Consider the following 26021-nt stretch of genomic DNA (forward strand, 5'->3'; position numbering starts at 1 on the left):
TGTTCGTGCAAATATAGGCTGATTCATGTTCCCTTGCATTTTGCAACTGTGAGGTCCATGGTTAGTCTGGCTTTCGCCAGAACAAGCTCAGTCTTTTAAGAAATCGAAAAAGAAATCGCCGGCAGATCAGGCTAGGTTCACCCAGCCTAGTCCATGGTAGGCGCCCGACAGAAATATTGTTTAATTTTGCAATTGAGATATCCACGCACTGGTGCCCCCTCTGCGACGTTCGTCCCCCTGTTTCTGAGCTAGGCCTGTTCTAAATGCAAAATTGCACAGAGGGAATTATGACAAAACCGTGACTGTTAACCAGTGGCGTAACAACCCAATGGTGGGCCCAGGTGCGAGAGCGCTACGCGGGCCCATACAGATATAATTTGGCCCAGGATGAATTAGCTCTGATACATGCCATACACATTAAGGGTGACTTCAATTGTTTATGCAAAGGGCCTGAGGCACCGAAATAGTTTAGTAGTTACAGATTACAATTTCAAATAAAAAACACACGATCCATTACATGTGAAAACATTAAAAATTATTTTATTAACAGCCTGCAGGCCAGGGTAATCTAATATTACTGCATTAACATCAACTCGCATGGATTTATGGGAACACTCAATGCGCTCAATGCGCCTCTTCAACCCTCTGCTGAAACTGCAAGCGTAGATTGCTTGCTTATAAACTCGCACTGCGCAGAAACAAAACTTAATATCCTAACTTATTTAACCGTTCAGAAACCAAATAAAATCATTCATATGCATACAATCCCCAATATGCGTGAATTAGGCCATTAGAAGAAGGCCATCTTACGAGCCTTTGGTGTGCAAAATCGTCAACGATGTTCCCAATATTTAATGCTCTGGCTCGTATTTTCAATGGCAGAGCTGCCAACTCTCACGCATTGGCCGTGAGACACACGCATTTGATTAGTTTCACACGCTCACACGCCACCCCCCCCGATTTCTCACGCTGAAGTGTCAACCCGGTAGGTCAGCTACTGATCGACTAGTTATGCTTTCAGAGACGGTGAGAGGGTTCAAGAGCACCCCCTGTCTGTGGAATTTTCTAAATTTTCTCTCATTTGCGATGCTACTTCAGAAGCCACCCCAGGCGCATTTCCCCGGCTTCAGGTATGCTTTGAGTATTATTGAGTATTTTTCACGCTGAAGTGTCAACCTGGTAGGTCAAATACCTGGCAGATGAGGTTCAACTAAACTGAACCTATACATATGACACATCACACAGCATGTGAACGAGCGGAATCTAAGCTTTCTAATGATATTAGCGTCAAGTTGCTGTGATAAATGGTTCGCGAGAAAATTAACATTGAACAGACGTGCAATTTAGGCTAATCATATTTGCATTTTGCACACAGTGCACACCCATTACTCTCGGTTAAATATCTCACTAACCCTTCACACAATATCACAATAAACAGCAAACCGTACCGAATACGAGGATATAAAGCATGCCTCCGGTTTTGAAATTGCAACACATTTCTGCATAGCCTCATTGGGGTGAAATTATAATGTATTCTAATGTAAACTATTTGTCAGTACATACATTTTTGTAACTTGCTCAGCCATAGATTATCCCACTATCATGGTTCTTATATTGTGAGGTTCCAGCCAATCCCACTTACACATATAAAATAATATATTTATATTGGTATGCTTCCTAGTGACATTAATGCAAAAATATGAAGAAAATCAAATAATGAGACACAAATATTAATATAAAGCCTGACATAAGCCATATGCAAACATTCACATCATACGTTCCCAGATATGGGTACATCCTGAAAAAGTAAGAGCATGTAGGCTATAGGCTATGGCCATTACAATGACCAATATATTATCTTAAATGAACTAGCTGAATAACATAGGTGACCACTTCTGCATAATTTTCAATTTCAATTTACAAAAGATTCCCTAAACAAAAATGCTGATGTGGTACATGAAATTTTAGTTAAAAATGTGGAGAATGCAATGCAATCAAGCATTTTGGACGATATATTGTCACAAGCTGGCAGAATAGGCAACAGGCCGATGTGCGTTTTATTTGGAGACTGTTTTGCGAGACAGAGACTGAGTTTGCTGCTGATATTCTGGGGATAGGCTACAACATAGCCAATGTACGACTTTAGCCTTTTAATATATTTGCTGCATTGGATCAGTCTTTCTAGAACAGGCAAGGGCTTTCTAGCCTCACGTCAGCAGCGCTGCATCACCCATATAGCCTACATTAAAACAACCAGCGGATGGTGAGCGTGTGCGGTTTTGAAAATTGGTCAAAAAACTTTGGTGCTGATGGATGATAAGTTTTGCTATGCAGTTATGGTTGAAATAATAGCCCATCAGCGCATCTCTAGTGTGTGTGCCTCTCTCTCGCTCAGAGGGAGGCTGAGGGTCGATCCAGCATGGATTCTAAACTCTGTGGTGGATAGGATCTACAATTAGGTGTTAACAATACTACTACGCTAGGCCGAAGTACTCCCAAGTGCTATTGCGCCACACATTGTAGTTCTCCTGTTTATTCGCTTGGAAAATCGCCATGTTTCATGTTGCGTGGCCGTAGCATTTCTATCAACTACTCGTGCAACTGCATTTAAGTCGGGAAAACGTGGATGTTTTTGATTACTTCTACGCTTAGTTACGGCAAAGCCCGCTAGCATAGCAACATGCTAACAGTCCAGCCGCGCAGTAGAGCGTTTGAGTGCACGTACCCACACGGGAGAGGTATGACTCAACTCGTGAAAGTTAAGGTAAGAACATATATTACTACTGACATTGGGTGGCGTGTTCCTTTAATACGGAGTGGCCACTCTCTCCGTAGACGGGCTCTGGTTACAGGGTTGTGCACAATTCGAATTGCAATTCTGCTTCCTGTTTGCTACCTCAATTGAAATGCAAGTGAAATTCAAGAATTGAATTGGAATTTAAGAGCCAGTTTAAATTCAATTCTGGAATTTTGCACAAGCCTGCTAGGTTATGGTCAGAAGAGAATCAGATGACAGTCGAAAGATAGAATTAGTGCTGTTATCAATTTGCTTGGTAGCCTATAACCGCATTTATGGTTTTCTACAAATACATCAATAATCAAGTCCTATGATATAACTTGTATAAGATTAACGTAGCCTACCTGCAGTAAAAACCAAGCATGTCCGATAAACATTCTCAGATTTATTTCGGCTTGAAGAAGAAATGGGAATTACATTTCATGTGGAAATCATCCTACACTTATTAGACGTTCTCTGCGGTAAACTACAGTGTTGTCCTTGTAGGAAGCGTCTATTGTCTTTCCAACCAACTTTAGATTAACTTCCAACAAAATTATGTCTCACTGCAACGATGCGCCATCTGGTGGACAAACGACTACGTAACGCCAATACTGGAAATGCAGCCAAATGATGATGAATATTTGGTTTTCCTTTAATCCTACTGAATTTGTAATTATGTATCGGCCGTTCTAATTGCTGATACCGATAGTATGTGCGTGCCTGTGTGTGTGTGCGTGTGTATATGTGTGCACCACCATCTACAGGCCAATGAGTGTACAGTCACTAAATGTACACATAACTTAATTGTTTTAGACCCCCCCCATGGATGAAATACTACAAAACTTGGCATACCCCCAGAGAATGTCAGGTTAATCATACACATACAATTTGGTGCAGTTCTGAATATCTTAACTGAAGAGAGGGGCGATTAAAGCAGAGTGATATTGCATTTTAATTTTTTACCAGGGGGGTGCAAATCACAAATGAGTGATTATGGGCTAAGTTGATGTGGGCCCTTGAGACCAACATACCATAAAAATTCCTTCATCCTCGGTGCCACGGTTCAGGTCCTTATTTAGGAAAAACTGCATTTTTTGGGTTTCGGGGGGCCCAGCGCGGGGGTGGGGGAGTGGCCCCCGGGGACCAAACAAAATGTTTCCATAAAAGTCTAGTGGGGCTACATACCCACCAAATTTCTGGTGTTTCGGTGTCCCGGGTATCGTTGACCAAAAATTCAGGAAGTAGAAAACTGGGGGGAAAAAAAACTTTACCAATCCCTTATATGACCGCTTCACTAGCTATGCTAGCGGCGGTCATAATAAAGCTAATAAATATAAGTCTTTAAAAATATCATTAGAGACATATTGTGTCCTAATGTGTTTGTCTACTGTAGCACGTCCACATTTTCACTCCAAAGGCTTCAAATCCTAAATGTGTGCATAAGCTGGACTAACTCTTTCCCACTTTCCCCTTTGTAACGGTTACAGTACCTATATTTAATTTTCCTGACAAATATGACCAATCTCAAAAAAGGAAGGATGAGTTTTGTTTCAATCACTAAAGTTTCATAATTCTAGTATTCAGTCATTCATCTTCCCCAGAGCAATACTCTAGCACTTTCCATCCAGCTACATTATACTGTACCTACCAGTGCTGCACTGAGGGACTGAAGCTGAGCTCAGGTCATCTTCATGCAAATGAGCAGTGCCAAGCTGTGCATGGCTTAGAAACCTAGCCATTCATTTTGTTTCCCAATTCACAGACAGGTGCATGCATTTAGTGTTGCTGATAATACTAATCCATGTCTACACCCAACCTAATGCTAACAGGCCATTACAGTAACTTGTTATCCTGTATGTGTGTTGCAAATTATACTGTGCGTTCAAACATTTGATAAAACGTGTTTCAAAGTCGCCTTATTGAAAATACTTTTCTGTGAAGAACAATGAAATCCAGTAAATACATGAAAAAAGACATGCAGCATTTAGACTGTTGTTTATTCATTTATGTGTCTAGACTAGTTCATTTCTTTATCTTATTACTTTCTGTAAATCAGGTAAAGGTGATTTGACTGCTATTCAATCTCCCCAATATATCCACATTAATTACACATACAAATCACTTAGAGTTTTACATAATACATTACATGTTTGCATATAAGCATTTGATAGGGGCCGGTACAGCTAATGTTAGTTACAGATAAGGAGCCCTGGTGCACCTCAAGAAAACACTCTTCTTATACAAAACTTCAATTTCTAAGGGAAGTAGGTCAGGAGGTTCTCAATGAAAATGAAAAACAAATGTCCTTAGAATGTCACCACTGAATTTGTGTAGCACCCATAGTTCCTGATTTCCTGAAAAACTATATGAAACAACCAACAAAATGGTGGGGAAAAAATCTAACATGAATGTATTTATAGAGAGACACTGACAGACTACTCTTATAATGACTGAAGTGACCTCATGTTGTCAGTCTGAATCACAGTATGATATCAAAGTAATGACAGTCTGAATGAACAGCAGCTTATCATATCTGTCCTGTTACTATGGGAATATGCACCATTCAGAGCCCACTCCACCATGGTAAATCTGAAATGCAAACCCATTTGTAAGGGCAGATGAAGAAAGGAATATCAGACTACTCCTGTGGGATCTGCCTAAATTACACCCAGTTACATTGCCACCGCGGAGTGCTAAGCACAGCTTTGACATTGCATCCCGAGTCAATGTGATGTTAATGTATCTACGGAGGATGATTGAAAAAAAAACCCAAAGAGGTTATGTGAATTAACCTTGACGTAAAAATATCACCCACATTGCACGGGTGTTCTTCTCCTTGCAGTCAAACTAGACTGGAGTAACTGTTGAGGCTTGGAGTTATGAGTTGGCTAACATTTTAAACAGATGTGTTTCCAACAAGGTTTCTATCTGTTTTGAAAATAGGTAATTACTTTGTAATTAACCATAACAAGCATGATTGGTCAGTAGCTTTTATGAAAAGAGTCATTTCATGGTGTATGTTGCAGTGAAAATGTATGCATAACATTACTTCATCAAAGTGCTCTGAAAGGTCTACATGTTTGGTGTCCAATTAACTGCATGTTTAAGACTGCATTTCTTATGTAAAGAAATCATTAACCAAATGCCATGCTTAAAGCTTCCTGATTTAGTCTAATGATTGGATATTGGGATGAGATGTCGGGGCACAGATACACATGGTGGCAAATCCATAGTCAGTTAAGGACAGTGCTCAATAACTCACAGCGAATTCTAAAGTTTCTCTGTGAATGTATGTTCACGTTATGCATCTACTGTATTTTCAATGAACGTCAAATGTGAGAGTCATTTTGTTTGTGAGGGTGCAAAAACAAACACATGTGCTGTTCCCAAAAAAATCAGAGGTACACATAAAAATGTCTTGTCTGGAATGTTTCAGTAAACTATTCATGAAGTGGTAGTATAACACACGTGCAATGTCCCTGATGTAGGGCACTGCACAATTACAGAGAGACCGGCGAAGACAATGAGGGGGGACTGACTGAAACTTAAACAGTGCAGCCTCCATTCTCAGTCGTGTCATTGTAAGTGTGCCTCCTCTGAGTATACATCGAACAAGCCCTGAATAAGCACTGCTTGTCATCGCATCACCCTAAAGAATCCCTACAAGTAAAATCCTCAACAAAACTGCAGCATTAGTTTGTTGAATACCAATCATGCATGTCTGTCAGTGCCAGGGCTGGAATTAGACAGGACAATCCTCTGAACAACAAAAAATTGTGGGACAGAAAAAATAGCATCTCACAAGAGAGCTTTATGTTGAATGTGAATGTTTATCCCATGGTTTAGTACCATTTAGCCAGGCAGGGGCTGCCAATTCTTTCTGTTTTAGTGCTAAATTTAAGTACAATAAGTACAAAGTGTGATGAAATATGGCAACAGAAAGCTCAGATGAAAGATTTATCTTGAGGAGTCCTCCTTTTGTTGTGCACATCCCATCACAGCTTTTCACCATTTTAAAAAACAAACCTGGGTGGTATTAAAGGGTGATCTCACCCACATTTGGGCCTTTCACTGCCACAGTGAATCTAATTCAGCAGCACTTTGGAGTAGTCAACCAACCTCGTGTCTGTTGTTGGAACAACAACTCCAGAGCAGTAGCTACAAGTATCATTCATGGATTTTTACTGTTTTTAATGTTTTAATTGCATTAGTTTGACAAGAATGACCCTCTATAAGACTATCTACACATCCTCCAATGGAACATTTCACTTTATCATTACATTTTAAATTCACATTCATTCATCTTCAGTGCAGCAGGTGTAATGATGAAGAATGTGAAACAATGGTGAAACAAAACCGTGTTCATAATATCCACTCATTCACTACATAGTGCACTACAAAGTCCACTACATAATGAACAGCAAATATACAGTAGAGTGTGAATAGCAAGTATACAGTTAGAGTACTCCCTCACTAATAAAGTGCACTACTACATACAGTAGTGAATAGCAAGTATACAGTTAGAGTACTCCCTCACTAACAAAGTGCACTACATAGTGAACAACAAATATATAGTTAAAGTACTCACTCACTAACAAAGTGCACTATAGTGAAAAGCAAGTATACAGTTAAAGTATTCCCTAACTAAGCCTATAGTGCGCTAGCCTATGTAGTGAATGAGTGGAAATTTGAGCAGCCTATCGTCTTACCACGGAACCACTGTGCATGAGCAAATAATAACATAATAATTTTTTTACAAGCTGCTATCAAGTGAACTATGCTTCAAGTGAACTATGATGCTTTACACAGTTGTGAGTAGGACCTTGTTTGAACAAAAGTTCAAAAGACCCCTGCCTGAAATTATATATATTATATATTTTATTTATGCATAGTTATATCTAAAATGTTATATTTGAATGAGTTACATCTACTTAATTATACTCAATTGCATCATATGCCGAAGTTTGCAAAGCAATGGTAAGCCGTCTGCATTTCGTGGATGGTATGGCAAGTGAGACATTATTTTGTCTTGGCAGTCACAAAAAAGTATAGCTCATTTGACCTGCAAACATCAAAATGTGCTATAAAATAAACAACTTCAGTGGAGCCATCTGTTTCCCAGACCCCAGTCGAAAGTAAGAAATGAAAGAACTTGCTAATTAAAACCATTAAGAGCCCCCTCTCAGAGGAGAATAGATTAATGAGTGAAATTCCATACACTGTCAGAGGAGGTCTCTGCTCACTCAAAATGAGATTCACTTTTTGGCTTTGGAAACAGTCTTGACGCGGCGACGCCACCCCACTGAGGGAAACACTGTCTGCAAAGTGGGTCATATTAGGTCTGACGCACTAAATCAGAGCAGGGAGAGAGAAAAAGACAAATAAACCCTTTTCTCTTGCCAAATCTATGCAGTTTTGTTTGAGTCAGTACAGAACTGGTGGCCTAATCGTTCTCCACCCTCTTCGCCTCCTTTAGGTTGCTAACTCTCGTGCAGTGGAGGATTTGTTCAGAGACGGCTAAGCTCTGCTCCCACCTTATTCCTGAGCTATAATCCAGCACAGCATCGTGCCTTAAAACCCCTGGAGTTTGTTCAAAATCATCTTGTAAATTCCCCAACACTGCTAGCTGCTGCATACGGAAGAATGGACTATGTGTTAGATTTGTCTCATTGTCTCTGCAGACAATGTAAACCACACATTCAGACATACTGTATAAACTGCACTTGCATGTTCTGTCAAACATTGTGCAATGTATCCTATGAGTGAAGGCACACTGACTAGACTTTTAAACTGCAGCTACCTATTTCATTAACTCAACATACAGTATAGTCAACTTCAAAACAAATATCATTCTCCTATCACATGAAGTAAGAGTGTTAATACTACTACTACTACTACTACTACTACTAATAATAATAATAATAATAAGCTTTATTTGTATAGCCCGTTTCATACACAGAATGCAGCTTGAAGTGCTTTATATTTGGAACATTTAACACAATAATAGAGATGAAAAAAGTAATAACAATAATACATTTTGAGGCTAACGCAGAAAGTTGTTGCGGTAGTATATACAGTATAGGCTTTGCTAACAAATGCCTAGGCTAACAAATGCTTAGGCCCTATTGATGTGGACTCTAAGCGGTTAGCCTCAGTATGTTCTTAGTACTTGAACCATGTTAATGCTCTTTTATGACAAAAAAATATGTATAGTTTATAGAAGTCAGTTATTTTGCAAAGAAAAGTGTAATAGTAAGAGAAAAACAAATTAGTGAGAGAATAGCGTCGCAGTAATTAACAGTTGTGGATAGAGGAAGTATCACCTCTGCTTTTTCACAAAGTTCCAGTTCACTCTCACTCCCCTCATACCTTCTCTCATTCAGGGTACCATAGGGAGCAAAGGCCTCTTTTGTGGTGACAGCTCCTAGTCACAAGTTGCACAGTGTTAAATGGAAATTCAAAGCAGTAGTTAACACATAAGCTCTGTCGTCTGCAAACATCACTGACTACTACTACGGAAGAGATCCATTCACAACTCATATCTTGTTAGCTAACAATAGTTAATTACAATCTACACTGAATGTGAACTGTTTGTCTCCAAAGCAATCATTTTATCGGAAATAACCACAATTCATTCAGGTGGTGAGACATTATGAAAAAACCTTTTTTCCAAAACAATGATTACTCCTGCCCATATGTACATCACTTCTGTTGATGAGCTGAAATGTACATGGACAAGATAATGTCTAATGAATTATATATGTCAAAATAATGCGTAATGACGAACAAGCAATTCATTAATTCAAGGATGCATGAAGACTGAGTGCAAAGCAAAGAAAACCAAAGCAAGGAAAGGAAACCACAAAAACAAAACAAAAAACACTTGTTCAAAAACAACCCAATGTTGGCTCCTGAGAAAATGAAGCAGCATTGTGTCTTGTGAGAGCTACTGTGCAAGTACTCTACGCACTTTATTTAATATGGCAATCTGTTCTCAAAGACCTCTAGTGCCTCTCTCCAAGGAAAAATAGAAAGTGCAACCTGTCGTGTCATAACTTGTCATTGTCTCAGCCTTACTCCTTTGTCATTAGAGGCATAAGGGCAATTCCCTGTCAGCATTCTGCACCCCGCAGGCCACGACCACGTCCTCCAACCCACCTTCGCATGTCTTCACAGACAGTTGGTGGAGCTGCCTGCTTGGAATTGCCCGTTTATGTGCTAGACTAAGCTCATGTCTCTGCAGATAAGTTTGTGCCAAATCCTAACCGAACTGAGATAAGAATGGTCCATGTAATACTTAAAAAAGGAGACACTATACTTTAATTGTCAAATAAAAAATAGGTCACAAAAAACTCATATTTTGGTGCAAATGTGATATTGCAATGAATTTTATTGTGGTTGATAACACATTTAGTGTTGTTTGTTTCAAAGACAAATCTATTATTTGCCATATATAATAATAACAAAACGTTTATTGTCACACAAAGGCATTGCATTTCCTGGCTGCAGTTTTCATTAGTGGTAGCCTACGCATTATTGATATTTCAGTAATACAAAGTCTATTCACTTTCCTAGGGCTATTTTGAATATGCACTGACAACTCTGACATTACCACACTGAAGACAGAGGAGAAGGCTAAGGCACATGGCATATGTAAACATCTCTATCAGCAGACTAAGGCACATGGCATATGTAAACATCTCTATCAGCAGGCTAAGGCACATGGCATATGTAAACATCAGCAAACAGATCAGTACAGGCAATAGATTTATGCCACCAACATGCAGGACATATACCTTACTCCATAAGCCTACTTTCAGCCAGTGAGCAAAGTTGGGCAAGAAGCATGTCTCATAGATGAACTACAGCCATCTTCCATTGCACTGACCCACCAATTTAGGTATTAGGTAATTTAGGTGTATAGGTATTAAATTAGCAACATTTTGCCAAGTTATTAAAATAGCTTTAGTTAATTTAGCTTGTTGCCTGCTTTTGTTTGCATGTTCCCCATATGGCCTGTCAGTTGCCAAGGATTTCTACAACCTGCTGTTTCTACAACCTGCTGTGCTATTCCTTCATTATTGCTTTTCTGAGAAGAGATCTCTTGATCACTTCACACGTTTTTGTTTAATGTACTGTATCTAGCACACGTCTACAAAATGACCACTCATTAGGTGCTCTTAAATACACGTAAACAGCTCGTCTCAGGGGAGTCAGTTTTATGATATGCACCAGAAGAAACCAATTTTCCATGTCATCTTTACTCTCGTGTGCGTGTGTGTGTGTGTGTGTGTGTGTGTGTATGTGGTCAAACATGTTATCATGACAATCTCAGATAGCAGGGGAATAAACAGAAAACCTATACACTCTACACAAATTATAATATATACCATTTCAAAAGGACATTGCACCAGTACAAGGAGAACAAGGATGTAGCCCTAAACCAAGCTTAACAAACAACAAGCTTTTTCTGTATTAAGTATATCTCTATTTTCTTTCAATGTTTGCAGACAAATTGTGCATCTGCTGAGACCAGGGCCAGATAAGACTAAACAGGGTTTAACCACAGACCCTTACATCCCCTGGGTCGACAGGCTGGAGGGGCCCCTTGCCTGAAAGGGGAAGTTGCCTGAGCAGGGCTGGATAAAGTAGACAAAGGGCCCTTAGGCTATAGTATGGGTCCGCCATTCCCAGGCCATCTACGAAATGTATCAATTTGCAGCCACAAATTCTACATCTGTTCAACCACAATCTTACAGTATTTATATATATAATCCTGGGGTTCATTTCTAGGGAGAAAGACACAAAAGTCATTGCTGAACCAATGCAACTCTCACTCCTCGCTACTCAGAAAACATCGTAGTTCAGTCCTAAATGGCAAGTTCCATCGTTCAAACCACAGGCGTCCCAACAACGTTGTTAATGATGTCATGCAACATGTTGGGTAAATGAGTCCAACAGGCCCCAGCCGTGGCACAACTGGCTGGGCCACCTGCACTGTACGCCGGCGACCCGTGTTCGATTCCCACCTCATGGTCCCCTCTGGATCCCACCCTGACTCTCTTCCTGTCATTCTCCACTGTCCTGTCTCATTAAATGCATAAAAAGCAGCTATAGAGCTACATCCTACATAGTAATCGTTGTTATTGAGCATATAATTAATTATTAAGTATAAGAAAAGGTTTATAATAGTAATAATAATAATAATAAGCTTTATTTCTACAGCACCTTTCATACACAGAATGCAGCTCAAAGTGCTTTACAGTTGGAGCATGTAACACAATAATAGAGAAGAGTCAGTCATTATCAGTCATTCCTCTTCGTTCCTGTGGGTGTTTATGATCCAATCAGAAATATAAATAAGAACATGTAACACAATAACAGAGAATAATCAGTCATTCCTCTTTGTTGCTGTGGCCGTTTATGATCCAATCAGCAACATATCAGAAAACTTAATGATAAACTGATGCAATTAAAATGTTCACAACAGCAAATATCCATGAAAGATGCTTCTACTGTAACTTCTGCAGTGAGCTGTTCTGATTCTGATGTTTGTGATGAACTGGTTTCTACTACACGTTCTAGAAATACCAAATCCATTAACAATGCTTCTAACTCCCAAGATTGCAAGAACACAATTCACAACAATGTGGTGGGGAGAACAACACATAGTATGATTTTAGCATTTGGGGAATCCAAATCAAATGCCCTTTCGGCTGCAATGTCCTCTCTCCACTGTCTGTGCCATTTTCCATCTCGGAAATGTTGAGGACCCTAACATTTGGTTCAAATGAATCAATCAGGGTAAGTGTCATTTATAATCTCAACAGCATTTGTTGCTAAATAAACAACTAAACAAAAGATACATGAATACGTAATTAGTTGATTAAAGACAAGTGCTAATAAAGGCTAATCTGACTACAGTACATGAAGGGAACAGCTAGGGCATAGCTTTTAATATTCTCTCTTTTCCTCAAGCCCTCGTGTCAGCAGGTCCGAGAAAACCGTTCTCACTGTCAGGTACACATCCCATTGAACAAAAGTCAACTGACAGTACTGCTTGGTGCCCAACTTAAGTGCCATATCAACTGCAGGGGGAATGGCTAAGAAGTCGCTGGAACGATGCGTATCGATTCACTTTTGATCAGTAACCCTGAGGACAGTACAGGTTTCATCACAACTGCACGGTTCAAACTTTGGTTTCATAGTGGGGGTGGGGGGTAGGTAAACTACTCCAGTGATATCAACACTCTGCCCCCGTTCAACAACACCGAGCCTGGGGATGTTAAACCACACTACACCTATGCTCTATTCATCAGGGTTATCGGCATCGCTCTACCAAGAGAAGATTAGGCCGCAGCTTTTCACAGCCCTGCTCTGTACAACGGCGCGGCGCATCTTAGGCTACGAGACCAGGAGTTGCACAATATCACTTAGAAAAATCTCAAGCCATCTGGACACAGCACAACAAATGTTAGGATCGTGGAACACACAGGGTGAAACTGAATGTAGTGCTGTATGTGTTCTTTACAGAGGTAGTGAGGTAGAGGTGCTGAGTATGGCTGCACAATAGCCTTGATCAATTGGAATACATGTTAATGCATCGTATTCAGGATAGGATATTTTTACAACATGACATAATGAGAATAAGAATAATATAATAAGTAAGGTATAATGTATAGAACGCCGGTCATTATTGGGGAAATAAGTCCTGACAGGGTGAACCGGCCTGTTCCGCCCTGAAGGGACTTATTTTCCCAATAATGACCGGCGTTCTATACATTATACCGCTTATTACACGGCTACTTGCCAAAACGAAACAATAAACTCTCCACAATGTGACTCTTTAGCCTACCTAGCCTAGGCTATAGCCTATTTGTTACCGTTTCATCTTGGCTTTTGGTGAGAAACAAATAGTTCTACAACAGTACACGCTGAACTTGAATCAAACATTCTTTAGAACACAGCTGATCAACCGTCTGCTTTCACTTTTGAATGAAGTTCCAGTCCTTGCGTAGTGATATGAAAGATGTGAAATAGAAGCACAAAGCCCATTTTCCTTGACAGCGGTCTGTTATACTTAGCAACGGTCTGTTATTGAGAATTAGCAGACCACCGAACGTTGGGAAAGCCCATTCAAGAGAATGGAGCATTCTGCAGCACTCTGAAGAGCCGTGTAATAATTCATGATTAACTCTGGACTCACATGTGGTTAGTTAATTATATTCTGTGAGCTCATCTAAAGTGAGGACGTTTTGTGCCTGGCAACACATTTAATACGGCATTTAATAATAGTTTACAGATGTTTAAAAAATACTTAACAGTGTGTAGTAGAAGAAAACAGAAGCTCGGCCAGGATAGTGTAGTGGATAAGGAGCTGGACTAGCATGCAGTAGCCTGAAAAGTTGGGGGTTTGATTCCTTCGATTCTGCAGCATTATGAAGAGCCGTGTAATAATACATTTTATTTGTTACATAGCGCCTTTCAAAGCACCCAAGTCCGCTTTACAGAGAATTTAAAAAAAACATAGTGATAGTAAAAGGCACATTAAAGTCCATAAGCTATCTTGAAAAGGTGGGTTTTAAGAGCTGTTTTGTATTGTGAGATGGAGTCGAGAGCACGGATGTGTAAGATTGAGTCTGAGTTCCACAGTTTGGGTGCAGCATAGCAAAAGGCCTTTGCTCCCATTGTGGTGAGTCTGATGTTTGGTACTGACAATTATCCAGCATACATCCATACATACATACATATGCCATATTGTTGCAACATTAAAAATAACTGATTATTTATTGATTATTGATTTTGCAAATCAATATAGCTATATTACTATTTTATAAAATAGCACAAGACATAACGGTAACACTTTATAATAACACACAATTCATCATTTATTAAGCCTTTGTTACTTATTAGTTAATGGTTTGTTCCTTATTAGTAATTTCTTGTTCATACATAATTTTATGTACTCATCAGTAAAGCATTTACTCACATAGTTATAAATGGTTTGTTAGTAAATAAGCCTATATCTAAAATATGTTTATAAATTATTGTTAATACGGTAAAAATTGTGCAATAATATTTTGTTGATGAAGTAATATTTCCATTATTTAACAGTTGTTACATACACATGCACTAATAATTAATTAGTGTGAGGATACATATTTTATAAACCACTTCCTAATACTACAACCCCAAAACAGAAAAAGTTGGGACATTGTGTAAAATGTGAATAAAAACAGAATGTAATAATCTGCAAATCTCTTAAACTCATATTTAGTTGCAAAAAGGACACAGACAATATATACAATTTTTAAAATGAGAAATTTGACTATTTCATGGGAAATATTTGTGTTAATTTCATGTTAATTTTGAATTTGATGCCAGCAACATGTTTCAAAAAAAGTTGGGACGGGGGTAACAAAATGCTGAAAAAGTTGTGTAATGATAAAGAAAACAAAAGGAAGAATGTTTCACAACTAAATAGGGTAACTGACAACACGATTGGCTATGAAAAAGAGCATCCAAGAGAGGCAGGGTCTCTTAGAAGTAAAGATGTAGGGTATTTATCAGTCTGTGTAAACCTGTGTGCACAAATGATGAAACAATGTCATTTTAATGCTTTTTAACATGAAATTGTGACGTATTTAGAGAGTTCATCATCTACAGGAAATAATGTTATTAAAACATTCAGAGAATCCAGAGAAATCTTTGCAAACAATCTTTGCCAACCTATCCAACTTGTTTTAGTGCTCAGTTTGAAACCCAACATCTATGACGGTGTGGAAGAGCATTAGTGCCAACAGCATGGGCATCTGGCACATTTGGTAAAGCACAATCAATTCTGAATGATGTATACAGGTTTTGATCAACATATACTGCCATCTAGGCACTGTCTTTTCCAGGGACGACCTTGAATATTTCAGGAAAACAATGCCAAAATGAATTCTGCACATACTTAAATAGTATTTCTCCATAGAGGAAGAGTCCAGGTGAATGAAAAGCATGACTAAGAATACCCTATACTGTTGAGCAACTGAAATCCTATATCGGGGAGTAATGGGACAACATTTTATACTCAAAACTGTAGCAAATGGTCTTCTCAGTTCCTAAACATTTACAAAATTGTGTTAAATGAAGAGGTGAAGCAGCACAGTGGTAAACATGCTCCCGTCCCAACTTTTTTTGGAACATGTTGCTGGCATCAAATTCAATATGAACATATACTTTCCATGAAATAGTCAAAATTTTACAAGACTTCTATATTATGACATTCTGTTTTTGTTTACATTTTACACAACGTCCCAACTTTTTCTGTTTTGGGGTTGTATAATTAATGATTAGCTCAGGAGTTACAAGTGGTTAGTTAATGATATTTTGTGAGCTTATCTAAAGTGAGGACTTTCTATGCCTTGCAACACATTTTCAAATGAGTTGTAAAGATTACATTCACATTCATTCATTTAGCAGAAAAAAGCGACGTATACTGTACATGTGAATTAATTTAAAGGCCATTGACACAACAGTGAAAGCCAGGAATCAAACCCCCAACTTTTCAGGCTACTGCATGCTAGTCCAGCTCCTTATCCACTACACTACCCTGGCCGAGATAAAAAACCTGCAACTATGCAAGAGTTTCTGTTTTCTTCTACTACACACTGTTAAGTATGTTTTAAACATCTGTAAACTATTATTAAATGCCGTATTAAATGTGTTGCCAGGCACAAAACATCCTCACTTTAGATGAGCTCACAGAATATAATTAACTAACCACTTGCAACTCCAGAGTTAATCATGAATTATTACACGGCTCTTCAGAGTGCTGCAGAATGCTCCATTCTCTTGAATGGGCCTTCCCAACGTTCGGTGGTCTGCTAATTCTCAATAACAGACCGTTGCTAAGTATAACAGACCGCTGTCAAGGAAAATGGTCTTTGTGCTTCTAATTTACGTCTTTCATATTACTGCGCAAGGACTGGAACTTCATTCAAAGGTGAAAGTAGACGGTTGATCAGCTGTGTTCTAAAGAATGTTTGATTCAAGTTCAGCGTGTACTGTTGCGAACTATTTGTTTCTCACCAAAAGCCACGACGAAACGGTAACAAATAGGCTATAGCCTAGGCTATGTAGGCTAAAAAGTCACATCATGGGGAGTTTATTGTTCCGTTTGGCAAGTAGCCGTGTAATAAGCAGGATAATGTATAGAACGCCGGTCATTATTGGGAAAATAAGTCCCTTCAGGGCGGAACAAGGCCGGTTCGCCCTGTCGGGACTTATTTTCCCAATAATGACCGGCGTTCTATACATTATCCCTTACTTATTGTATTAGGAAGTGGTTTATAAAATATGTATCATCAACCTAACTAATCATTAGTGCATGTGTATGTAACAACTATTAAATAATGGAAATATTACTTCATCAAAAACATATTATTGCAACATTTATTAAGTATTAACAATAATGTAACATATTTAGATATAGTCTTATTTACTATGAACAAACAATTTATAACTGTCTGAACAAATGCTTTACTGATGATAAATTATGTATGAACAATAAATTACTAATGATGAACAAACCATTAACTAATAAGTAACAAAGGCTTAATAAATTATGAATTGTGTGTAGTTATTATAAAGTGTTACCGACATAACTTATGATTGGCATGACTACAGGGGGGACAAAATATTAAATATTGTATCAGTGGATGCTTGTGGGCACTATATATCGATATCTTAACCAAAACATGGTTCAATTTGACCAAACTAATCTGATGTCCTAGACACCACTATTTGATGGACTCTGTTGTACATCAAATACATAGCTTTTGCCTACTTGTTGTTCTTCTTCAATTATACAGATATTGTGATAAATCGTAGATGATTTTCTATTAATGTACTGAGTGCTACAGAATCGCTGCATCATGCTATTAACGTTATTGTGTTTCACACCCATTTCATACAAGTTCTCCTGTGCCTTAAACATTACATAGATTAGGTACAGAAACATATCATTAATCTCTTTTTCACCTGTAGTTTTATAGGTCAGCTGTGATGTCGACTTAATCATCCATGTAGTACATATTGTACAGAAACTACTGGTTATACATTAATTGGACCAGCTATGGATGTTATGCTTGAGTATGCACCTTTCATTAATGTCTATGAGTAAGATTATTTTTAGCATAATAAATGACATGCATGACCAGCCAAGGATTAAAACTACAGGGATTTGAGGATCAAGCAAAGAGGTGATAAGGCATCAGGTGTGTCTAAGCAGACCGTGAAAACAGCAAGGACTCAAAATCAACTGGACAGCAAAAGGAATGAGTCTAAAAGCCAGTGAAAAGAAAAGCACTAAGCTATGCAGTACTTACAGTGACATTAACAGTTGGGGTGATAATAGGGGTGAGTTTGAAGGTGAAAAATCAAAGGCATGTTTTTCGTGACTAAGGGAAAACAGAGAGAGGAAGGAAATAATGGCATTGTAATGCCCATCATTAACAATTCAATGTGAGCCCCAGGAACCAAAGTAATTTGACATCTGTTTTCATTTCCTCAGAGAAGGCACTACACCACACCCCCTTTTTCTCAGCAATAGGTATGCAGGGTGAGACCAAGCCATATGTATTCACCAGATCACCCTCCTGAGAGCTATCGACATGAAGACGTGGCAGGTTTATAAAGTCAGTACTTTGGGAGTTAAGCCACGACAAACCAAAAGTGTATCATCCTGGTGCTGCACTATGTCAAAGGAGGAAGAAAGGACAATCAAAGACTGCCATTTTGATCGATTATGAAATACGTATCACACCTGAAATAATTTTTATGTTGAAGAAAATGTTTAAGGAAAATAGCCTGCAGTATTGGTAGCCATTTAATGGTTTTGAGGTTTCCTTCAAAATGTGCCCTAGACTTTAATTTGTATCGCTTATTTTCCTATTCCCCTCTGAGGAATGGTGAATGTATAAATTATGTGTTGTACAGAAATTTAGCCTACAGTATGCATTTTATTTGGCTCCTTGATTATTATCCCATCAAACTGATGACAGTTAAAATCTATGCAGCCAGGTAACTCACCGCCCATCCCCTTCCACAAACACACACACACACACACACACACACCCTCACCACCCAAAAAACAGTCTCCTAAGATGAACATAGCAAATGGCTCATTTCCCTCCTTGTAATGAATACCATGCCATAGTTAATCCTTTTTGCATAATGCGTTATTAGAATGTAAACTTATGCAATACCACCATAATACAATATTTTGGTATGTTACTCAACCCAGATAACCATCAATGTATCGCAGACATATGTAGCCCACTTGAAAGCATTGCCACCACTTCAGAAGGTGCTTTTCTAGCGTTCGTTCAGAGGCAGCCTACCTGATGAAGCAAGTACCCTTTAGACATAATATAATTCTGGGAAATACGCCACGGTACTACAGCCGAATATTCCCACATTCCAAAGAATACTAAATATAGTCTTAATCAAATAGAATGTATCTGCATGGCCCTGGCGTAACAGGAATACCTTTCAAGGAGTCACCTTCAGCAAAGAAGATGCCATAATGTTGGCGATATTTGCACAAAAGTATGTTGAAATAAAGTTTGTGTCCACTAAAAAAAACAAAGCCTAACTGCTACGATTACCAGGGGAATAACATCTTGAAGAAATAGAATGTGACGCACGCATTAAGATACATGGTAAACAGGTGCGGAACACAAATTAGACAATTTACTTAACATGTGGTTGACACATTGACTAGCAGGGACGTCTTCAAAATACCTGAATATATCGGTATAGCGGCCACAAAGCAACAGCATGCCTCCCAAGTCAGAGTTAGGATAGGTATTGCTCTTGCACGCGTTGATCAATTCATCAAATTATCGCTAAAGTCCAGTTCTACATACAGAGTGAATGCCAACTATATTATCATGAAACATACAGGAAGTCTTACCTTAATTCGTGTCAACAGTGTACGTTTCCTCCGAGGAGACTGAGAAGTGTTACAAGACGATTGAACGTGGGTACGTGATGCCGTGGCGCTTGATGCACGAGTACTGTGATGCAGGTTTACTAAAACCAATGTCTGGCTTACTGCATAAGAGTCAGGCGGCTGATCCCTCCTCCTCCATGCTGCATGCAATCTTTATCAACGGAGAAACACGCATATTTCCACCACACCATTTTATGAAAACAAGAATGAAATTGACTTCATCATGTGGCGAGATTTGTGCGGTTAAGTTTAGCCCACTGATGTAAATGAGATGCAGATATAACAATTGAACTGAGTAGACTTTACAACTTATTGGAATACATGACTAAAAAACTGAAGAATCTTCTCCTTTACTCAAAATGTTTGACTTGAGTGCATTTTTATTTGAGATGTGTTGAAGGAGGTTTCTCCAAGTCTTTACTAATGTAGTTCATACTGTATGTACCTGCAATGTTGCAGTTTGAAGAAATCTACCTTATTATAGTAAATTCAGACACACATACCAGCATCTGCTTTTCATGAAAACAACAAGCCTGTGGTGTTATTTGAAACCTGTTCATATGAAATTACTGTCACATTGCATTGAGGGTATGAGGCTCAGCAAATCCAGATGGTGTAAACAGATGTTAATACGTGACATTTCCACTGATGCACACTCAACACTAATATTAACACGCATAAGGAAGTCAATGCTGACGCCAAAATTAGCTTGCCTTGATGAGTCATGGCATTGCATTGTAAGAAATGAAGAGGGCTGATTTAGCTGGTTTGTGTGTGTGTGTGTGTGTGTGTGTGTGTGTGTGTGGTGGGTCATGTCAATAGCACAAAATGCTAGGGTAAAATGACTAGATATCACATTTGTTTTAAAACGGTGCAATATAAATAAAAAATGTTCACATTAGCACCACATATGAATGTTTTATTGAAGTCATGTATAGCCCTGAGCAATTGTTGATATGAAATAGTCCACGCTGAGGCATTCAATATCTGTGGTGAGTTGTCAAGGGAGGATAGGCACAGTGCACATACTATTATTATGTACCCCAATTTATGCATATTTTGTCATAATGACAATATTCATAATGAGAAGGCTTGCAGTCACAGTCAAAAGCTCATTTTATAATAGGCCTAATTTAAGTCACATTTACACCAGGACCTGTCCTTTGAAGATTGTCCAGTACCCACAATGTCCACATACTGTATCAATGGCACATATGTGACAGCCCACAGACTAAAAATAGAAACTGTGAGGCAGAGGTACATCTCCATTTCATTAACAGCAGAGAATATGCTCTGGATCTAGGAGTATAAACTACACCATAGACAAATAGGGAGACATCAGCAGTGAGTGCACACATAATTAAGGTATTTATTTCCAGTAATTACCACTGAATCTGGAGGGACAAGGAGTGTCACAGACACAGACTTCCTTATATTGAACAACTCATGCTGCAAGAGTTGAATTGCCCAGTATATATTGTTTCAAATTATATTGACACCCATTTAAGACTCAGGACATTTTTGGACAAAATTGATTGGGCTTACCTCAAAGGCGGCACTGGGGCTTGTAAGAAGAGCTCACCCTATGAAGAGAAAACCTCCTGCCAAAACTTGCAGGACATTTTAACAACGCTACCCTTGAGGGTGCAAGCTACCACCACTAGTGGACTAATAATAGTAGCAATAAGTATTACTAATAATTGTCCAAAGACTAAAAAGACCAACTTTAAATGGTACAAGAGGCAGCATAACTGCACAAGCCGAACAGCAACAGAATAGCCAATCTGCAATTTTTTGAAATTACTATTTTCACCCCATTTGTCAACATAAAAAAACACAAGTTTGTCATGAAACGTACAATTTCTGTTTTGTCTCTATTATAAGTCTAAATATTGAGCAAACTACTGTGCAAAAGCCATTTTGTCCTTATTTTTATGTCTGTAATACCACTTTCTGAAATTAACAGGAAGTTGGAAGGGACAATAAAATATAAAACAAGACATGAAATAAAAAAAGACATTGAAAAAAAAAACCTCAAGTATAAGATTACCTAGTGTCAGGAAACAATCCCAACATTCTGAGCAGCGAATGTGCTGAGGTGATTTTTATATCTGCACCTTTCAATCAGTTGCTGGCCCTATTGAATTAAGTGACTTTCTAGCCTTCCTGTGTAATTTACGAACAGCTGAATTGGCCCCAGACCCCAGACACCTGCAGTGCCGGCGTGATAAACCAGGTACAGATTGAGCTCACCCATTGCAGCAGTCCATCTAGTACATCCTCACGACTACAGGTAAGCAAAGAAAATCAAAGGAATGTGTTTGCAGAAATAACATTTCTTTTTTTTTAAATATTTTTTGGGCGTTTTATGCCTTTAATTGACAGGATAGTGGAGAATGACAGGAAACGAGTGGGAGAGAGAGTCAGGGTGGGATCCGGAAAGGACCACGGGGCGTTAATCGGACCCAGGTCGCCGGCGTATGGTGCAGGTGCCCCAGCTAGTTGCACCACGGCTGGGGCAGAAATAACATTTCTACTGCAATAATACTGTGTGCTTACAAATCTCGTTATGAGTTATGAGGTGAGATTAGATGCAACCACAGCTAATCAAGTCCCATTCTTTTGAACCAATCATGCTCTCATCGTATTTTGTCTGTACGTAATAATAAACACATACACACTCACACACAAAAGGAAATGTATTTTTGGTAGGAAACATTTATTATTTACTTTGCCTTGAGCAAAAGTTAAGTTTCTAAATTGCTGTTTGCTGCTGATGGCGGCCCTGCCCCCCCCCTGTCTGGGTCCCCTGAGAGTGGAACCTTAGGATCAGACCAGCGCTCCATGGTCCTTGACCCAGTTTTGTGGGTGCCTGAGTGTACATGTAGCCTGACCTTCCATCAGTCATTAAACCATAATAGTCAACTACCTGACAGGCCACTCACCTAAAAATAGAGAAAGTGGGCTTTGGGAGAAGGATATATGGGTGTCTCTTTCTTTGTGTGCTTACTCTAGATTGTAGAGTATGATGGCTTTCTCTTGGTGTGTTGTTTTTTCTTTATTTTTTTCTTTTTTTCTTTTTCTTTGTTATGTTGACACAGTAACAGACAGTTGATAATGACATTTATACATGCTGTGGGTTACATGTTTAAATAATCAGAGCTTGAAGAGCACATGCAATTAAATACATTTTTTATCATTGGTGAATTTGACTGCATAGTATGTCAAATATGCAGTGTCTGATTAGGAAACGGTTAACCTTACTTTTGTAAAAGTAACAGTTTTGGCAAAGCATGTGTACAGGTATGCTATAGCCATGCTACATGCAATGTGTTTCTATAGTCCATGACATAACTATAGAAGCACCAGGATGGCCGAGTGGTTAAGGTGTTGGACTTAAGATCCAATGGACGCATGTCCTTGTGGGTTCAATCCCCACTCCTGGTAAACATATTAATGATAAAGAGCAGCACTGCTGGCAATTAGCTTGAAACGCAGCTGACTGAGTCATTACTTAATGTCCATCATATTGAAATCAGCAGGGAGGGTGGCAGTGTAGTGGCTAAGGAGATGTTTTACCGTGCAACAACCTGAGAAGTCTCGTGATTTCTGATTCCCAGCTGCCCCCGTTTTACTCTTGTGTAAGGTACTTAACTCTGCATTGCTCCAGGGAGTCTGGCCCTGCAATTGATTACCCTTTGTAAGTCACTTTGGATAAAAGTGTCAGTCAAACACATAAAGATAGAAAGTACTGTAGGTATGGTTTTATGTAAAACCAGGTATAGTGGAGGGGTCACACACACATTAGAACTATTTGATCATCTACTATATCAGTGATCAGTGACAAGAGTTGGGTGCTATTAGAAAGTTAAAAGTTGTTTTGAGCTTGTGCGGACTACTCATATTGCATACTACAGCCTGTGCATCATTTGGGAAAGTGATACCAAACAGCACATTAATAGTACATTAATAGTACATTAATAGTTTAAACTTAGTTGAAGCTAAGCCTAAGAACAGCAACAACCCTCACACTGCACAGGAACATGCTCTGAATGCCATGTCCCCAGAATCTGGCGTGCGGACACCTCATTATTTCTCATCAAACATTTGAAATGTTATCCTTCTGTGGACACTGACTAAGCGATACCTGGGGTCAGCAAGAGAATAGCAGGTGAGACCGTTTCTTGTGAAGCCCCTTCCAGCCTGTGCCCACTCAATTTAACACAGCTCCGACCCAAGATTGCCGCGATGAGATAAGAAACTCCACTTTCAGCTCCATTTAAGTTTTCACGCCGCTGTCGGTAATGGAGCTTGAAAAAAGAATCTGGCTGCAAGTAATTAAATGTGATAAAGTTGACTTAAAGGTGCATGGCTAATGGACAACAGCGGTTCTGGTTTTGGTCACAGATGTGCAGCACAGAGCTCCTGTCATCGTCCCAGTGGCTTCAGAGGGAAAAAGAGAGAGAGCGCAGGAGTATTTCATCCTAATAGCTGTATATTTTTCTTTCTTTCTTTCTTTCTTTTTTTTTTCCACAATATGTCCAAAATGCCCCCCTAATTTTGTTTACTTAGTCAGATAATGCATTTTACTGTATAAGTAGTTCATAAAAAACAATCATTAGAACAATCATTATCTTTTTTAATCAAAACTAAGAGTACTTTTCCCATAAATTGTTTTATAGTATAATAGGTGTAGTTCTGTGAAGGATTATATTAAAAGTGTAAAAGTTGAGCAGCAGGATAAAAAATATAATATAAGAACAAGCTATAATGAATCCACTCCCTTTACAACTAAGCTGTTTTCAAGCGAACTGTCTTCTTCTTCCTCTTGATGCTATTAAAACACTTTTCTGGATTTGTGTCCGGAAGGCACAATTGGGTTAGCGTGTCAACAGTTCCATGGCATGCATGCGGGGAGCCTGAGGCTCTTCGTGCCGGGGGGGCTCGGCCCCCACTTCCCCTGTCTGATCCTTTGATGAAACGCTTGTGGATGAAGTGGGGGGGGGGGAGGTGTTGGGCTAGACACACGGCTCGAAGTCCCAGCACGACAGGGGTGTTGTGAGATGTCGGGGGGTGCTCATTAGCCTCTGCATCCTGGACGGATCCCAAACACTGAGTCTTGGGAATAGCAGGCTCCGCAAGCCGAATTTCAATTCATTCTTCATTACAAGGAGGCCCTTCCGTTAAAGGGCATCACCATCTGGGCAGAGCTACTCTGTGTTAGTGCAATGGTGTCTCATTTCCAGAGAGCATGGCAAATCAAGGCAGCCAGCCCAGGTTGTTCACTCACTTTTTATAGACGCTGGAGAGCAGTGGGAAAGTTGCCTTGCTACTTCTGCTTTTCGGTTTTCCTTCCCAAACCTGCATGTATACTGTAGATTGAGGTAATATGGCATTTAAATATACTTCACATGCTCAGCTTTGTGGTCACAGCGTGTGTGGTTCACCATCGTCTGCTGACACCTGCTGAGCATCAGAGTGACTGGGAACAGTGACTGCTTTTGAAAAGCGCATTACAAACAGTGGCTGGGTGTCAACTCCCACATCTTACAGCCAATCACTCAAAAAGTGTATTGGATTTTAAAACTTTTTGATGAATCGGGCACTGAGAATGTTTAACACTCATTTAATTTGTGGGGGTGTGGAAGGTTAGGGGTTACTGGTTATCTTACAGCACGGGGGAAGTTATCAGAACAGGTGAAAGGTGAGATGGCTGGCATTTTCGTCCTGAGATGACAGCAGTCCCAAGGACAAATGGCTTCCATTGAAAAATTGATGTGAGGCAAAAAATAGGATTCCAGCCAGTGAGACAGAGAGAGCAAGACAGAGAGAGAGAGAGAGAAAGAAAGAAAGACAGAGAGAGAGAGAGAGAGAGAGAGAGAGAGAGAGAGAGAGAGAGAGAGATAGGGTCTGACTGAGCGACAAGCAGGAATACAAGTTAGGTCAGCCCAATTTACTAGAATCAATTATTCACTGTAGGCAAGGGGCAAGAGCCTAATATCGGCACCAAGACAGACAATTAAGAAGACACAGGATGGAGCTTGGGGTGGCGTGCACACACAGTAAAACAGCAAGCGAGTGGCATGCTGATTGATGGCTGAAACTCTCGCATCTGCTCTCGAGCTGGTCGTCCGCAGGGGAGTCTGCATCCAGGCAAATGTTAAAAGCGCGCGCCGCAGAATAATTAAAGCTCAAGGCTTATAATTCACTGTCCACAGAATGTCTTTGGTAAATGAGTTA

At 39.4% G+C, this 26021-nt stretch overlaps 1 non-coding gene across 1 annotated transcript; it reads left to right on the forward strand.

The window, feature by feature from the left end:
* The first annotated feature begins 23145 nt into the window (after positions 1 to 23145).
* On the forward strand, positions 23146 to 23228 carry trnal-uaa (transfer RNA leucine (anticodon UAA)). The gene has a single exon. It is a non-coding gene; the product is annotated as a tRNA-Leu (tRNA).
* Positions 23229 to 26021: the final 2793 nt, after the last annotated feature.

Source organism: Alosa pseudoharengus, unplaced genomic scaffold (assembly GCF_046254945.1).
Source record: "Alosa pseudoharengus isolate Yale_2024_CS ecotype anadromous, Long Island Sound unplaced genomic scaffold, YU_APseudo_1.1 YU_APseudo_1.1_scf_5, whole genome shotgun sequence".
Lineage (NCBI taxonomy): Eukaryota > Metazoa > Chordata > Actinopteri > Clupeiformes > Clupeidae > Alosa > Alosa pseudoharengus.